Below are 4,841 nucleotides of genomic sequence, written 5' to 3' on the forward strand. Positions count from 1 at the left end.
GTACATCATACTTTAGCATTCATTGAATTCATCTGCAGATATTACTCAAATGCACATTCTGATTCAGTAAATTTTTGTCAAAGGCTGCATTTTTATCAAGTACCATCCAGTTGGTACATGTTGTTCTGGTCTATGGGTCACATTTTGAGTAGCAAGGGTGATCCAATTTCCATTATTTTCTGGTTAAGGTTGAGGACTTGCCAGTTAGGAGCTGAAATGACTCAGGGTTCTGTCTTCCAACTCTTCCTATTCTCTTTTTCTATCTCCATCTTTACTGCTACCTCACACCAAACACAAAATGTACCCTTGATATCCAAGAGTGGCAGCTCTTTCTTTTTGTCTCCATAGTGATACCTGTGTCATGGGACAGCCCCAGGTATATCAAAGGTTTAGGTAACCCTGGGGTACCTGCTATTTCCACATCTCTAGACGTACCTCCTACACTCTTTACCACTTTAAGAAGTGTGTCTTGGTATGAATGAATAAGAGTCATGTCAATAGAGATCAACTCTGAATGTGCTTGAACATTTTAAATGGTCTGAACTCTGGTCCATTATTAGTCCTATGGCCACCCCATCCCTCACCATCAGCCTTGTGGTAGGCACATAATCCACAATGTGACTGCCATTTTAGAACTTTGTTTTTAGAATGATTCCTTATGATTATTTGTCCTTTAAGTCAAATAATCTCTAGGAAAAGAAAATAATGTCTGCTTGTAACTGGTGGAAATTTGGGCTTTCATAACTCAGGGTTACTGGAAACAGGCTGTGCTAACAGTTTTTGGTAGCCCTGGGTTGTAAAGGCTACTGAAGGGATCCAGGTGGTTGCATGAGCACCAAAGGTTGGCAGGGAGTGGAAAAGGGAAACTTTACTCTTCCTGGTTAGCAGCTCCTGGAACACTCAGACTCTACCTGATTCTTCACCCTTCCTACCAGGCACATCCGCGCCTTTCCCAGAGGTCTTGTCCCCTCAGCTGTTCCACCTGCTACTCAACTCATTTAAATGTCAAACCAGCTGTGCCAATTAGCACTGGCCAACCATCCAGACCCTGAAAAGAAATGAGGTGTAAATGCAAAGTCAGGATGAAGAAGCCCTTGCAAAATGCTCTCCCTGCATCCCCAACCCTGGTCTTCTATTTCTTCAAGGTAGGAGGTTTTTTTCCTAAGATATTGTAGGAGTGGGGAGGGCAACATATGTGCACAAAAAAAAACAGGGCCAGGAAAAACCTTAGTGAACTGATCGTTTCAAGTTCCATTTGCAGAGCTGTATTGAGTTTTCTCTGGAAACCTTATGACATTCAACAGAGGGAATAAAGGTACCTCTGTGAAATGTTCATGTGAGAACTGTTAATAAGCAGTTCACTCAACTGTGTGTATGCTTATTAATCAGACTCATCAGAAGGAAAATGTTGATAATTATGTCTAAATGTGCTTAGGTTCTGTGACAGATACAAGATTACTTGGGACTTACCTGGGGTAGACATATATACCTCTATTTGGACTGCAGACTATATTTAAATATCAGGTACCAAGATAAAATGGGCACTTTATGGGCCAATGATCTATACCTTCTTGAGGTTTTTGATTGAAGCAAATTGATGATTTCACATGAATGCAGTAAAATGGTGATTGCAAGTAGCACTACTGCTATGAGCCTCAGTTCCTCAAATTAGCCTGGAGAAACAGTCCTCAAATTCCAGGTCTGCTGTCACCTATTCTTGTCCTAGCAATGATGTGAAAGGAAGAAAAACATTTCCCAGGACACAGTCATGCAGCGTGATTGAGCAGACAGAGAACCAGACTGGAAGCCCCAGATTTGATTCCACAGTCTTCCACTAACTCCCCTTGCTAACCACTTCGGCACCCTCTCAGCCTGTTTCCTTATCAGTAAAATGAGGGGGATAAATGAGGCCAGTTCAAAGATGACATCCACATCTTACCTTCCAGGATCTCCCCAGAACTGCTTTCCTTTCTGTTAATTGTCATTGTGTAGCCACTGAAGCATCTTTACCTCAAGTGTCCATGCTTAAGTTCCTGCTTTCCACCAAGGGACCAAAGTTCCCATAGCTGGAGGTCATCTTTAGATTTGTTTCACCCTTTTCAAACCAACTCACCAGAATTTCTGCTCCAAGCATGTTGTAAGGCAGAACTTTCACATGTCTTTGATGAGTGAGTGTTAGTATTTAACGTCGGGGTTAGAATTTGTGTGGAAAAAAGTTCCAAGATGTCAGGCCTAACATGCAAACTCCACCCCATCCTAACCTTTGGTACATTATATAAGGTATGAACAAAAAATAGGATGAATGCTTAAATTTTTTTAAATAATACAAAAGAAGATGCACTGTCATTAATCTCCCTCAAAATACTTCTCCCCACTTTGAACACACTTATTTGATCCTTCTTGCGATTTTCTGATCCAGTTCTGGAAGTCCTCTTTCATAACTGTCTTTAGGAGGTGTGATCAAAGATACACTCAGAATGCTTCTGAGTGCCATCCAATGGAAAGGCAGGATCATAACAACATTATGGTGTGTTCTCATTTACTTTATTTACTGGATCTGGCACTGCACAACTTCTGACTCTTCCCCAAAGTCAAAATGACCATAAAAGGTAAACATTTTGAATAGATTTAGAACATTAAGACACAACACTACAACTAAAGACACTCACGAAGAAGAACTTTCAGAACTGCTTTAGAAAGTGGCAAGAACCATGGGATAACTATGTTTGTAGCAAGAGGAGTATTTTGAGAGGGGTTAATTTCAATATGTCTTTTACTGTAATAATTTTTTTAAATTTAAACAGTCATCATATTTTTCAATCACACCTTCGATAACATCTTAGAGTCCAGTGTCCTTACCAGTACAGATGCTAATAATGGTACGTACTCCACTGGCTTCTGTGGAGGATTAAAAGAGACAAGACACATGCCCTTCTCAGGGTATGGTGAACATTCAATAACAGAGACCTCTGATGATCACTGCCCTCCTGCACAAGCAACAGTTGGAAGAGCAGATGTCTCTCTGTCTGCTTGAGCTTCTTACATACCTATATATGTATCATAGGTTTCCTCACAGAAATGCTGGCAGTACTGGTGGATACACAGGAAGATTAAGTAGGCCAGACCCACATGTGGAAGATGGAAAGAGAGAAAGGAAAGAAGGAAGGAAGCAGGGACGGAGGGAGAGAAGGAAAAGCAAGCAGGCAAAGGCACATTTCAGTTTTGCAGATGGTCCTTTAGTTTTCAATCATTTATTTCAAAGTTGTAGTTGTAACTGTGGCTGTGATTATCTCCAAGTTGTAACTTCTTTCCTTTTCTAACTTTTTCCATTCCTAAAGATGATTGTTTGCAGAAATTTACATGTGGGACAAAAGAACAATTGGCTTCATTCCTTTTCAGCACCTGTCAAAGTTCATACTACTTAGTCCAAGGACTATGGAAGGCAGAAACATCTTGAGAAAATCTTTCAGTCTCCCTCCTGGGATTCAAGGCTCTCTCTTATTCTGTTTTCTGTTATTATAACAAAACATTAGAGACCAGGAAATTTATAAAGAAAAGAGGTGTACTTGGGCTCATGACTCTATCCAAGATCAGGCAACTGCATCTGATTAGCTTCTGCTGAGGACCTTGCACTGCATCATGTCATGGTGGAGACCTAAGAAGGGGAGAGGGGCACCTGTGGAAGAAGCATGTGTGTGAGACACAGAGGTGAAGTGTTGGGTTCGCTTTCTATCAGCCCTGTCTCCCAATAACTAAGCCAGTCCCAAGAGACCCAATCCAGTCTTGAGTGGAGTGAGCTAACCCAATCTCCGGAGAGAATCACTAATCTACCCATGAAGGCAGTGCCCTCATCACCTCACAACCTCCCAAAGTCCCCCCACCTCATGATAATGTCACCATGAGGAATTAACTCTAACATGAGTTTTGAGAGGGAAAAACCATATTCCGACCATAATACACCCTGCAATGAATTTAGCAGAATATATCACTTTGAAGTCAGTGGGCCCTCGAGTTTCAACTAGCCTCACATACGAACAACTTGGATTAGGACCGAAATTTTAGTTTTAACTCATGACCAAAGCCTTGAGTTATGATCTGAATGGTTGTAAATGGACTCCCAATCCCAGAAAATCATATGTAAGCGTACATAAGTGTCAGTCTGAGTCCAGATGTGTGTGTTTGTGGAAGTGATTTCAGTCAGTGCTTTACATAATTGCTATGATTACTGCTATCAGAATGGCCCCAAAGAAGCTAGAAAAGAAGCTAAGGAAGGAAGGGAAGGTAAAGAAAGCAATCACAATCAAAAAGAAGAAGGAAATTGTGGAGAAATATGAGAGTGGCATTCATTTGACTGATCTCACTAATATGTACAGGATGTCGAAATGAAATCCACCATCTTGACAATCTTACAGAGAAAAGATATGTATAAGGAAGCCAGTGTTGCTAATGGTGTTATTCAAATTAGTAAGTCACAATCAACAGTGTTAGATGAGGTAGAAAGGCTACTATTAGTGTGGATAAACCAAAGGCAGATGGCAGGTTATAGCCTATCTGAGTCCATCATTTGTGAAAAAGCTAGGGCTATAAATGCAGATCTCATAAAGGATAATCCATCAAAAAGTGATAATGGTGAAACATTCTGTGCCCATAAGGGATGGCTTCACAATTTTAAAGTGAGAACTGGGGTTCATAGTGTAACTAGGCATGGTGAAGCAGCCAGTGCTCATAAAAGGGCTGCTAAAACTTACATCCACCATTTCAAAATGATGACACAGAGGAATGGCTTTTGCTCTCATCAAGTTTTCAACTTTGATGAAACTGGCCTTTTCTGGAAGAAAATG

The sequence above is a fragment of the Heterocephalus glaber genome, unplaced genomic scaffold (genome assembly GCF_053883595.1).
Source record: "Heterocephalus glaber isolate CG9 unplaced genomic scaffold, H.glaber_assembly_v1.0 deba00001764, whole genome shotgun sequence".
NCBI classification, from domain to species: Eukaryota; Metazoa; Chordata; class Mammalia; order Rodentia; family Bathyergidae; genus Heterocephalus; species Heterocephalus glaber.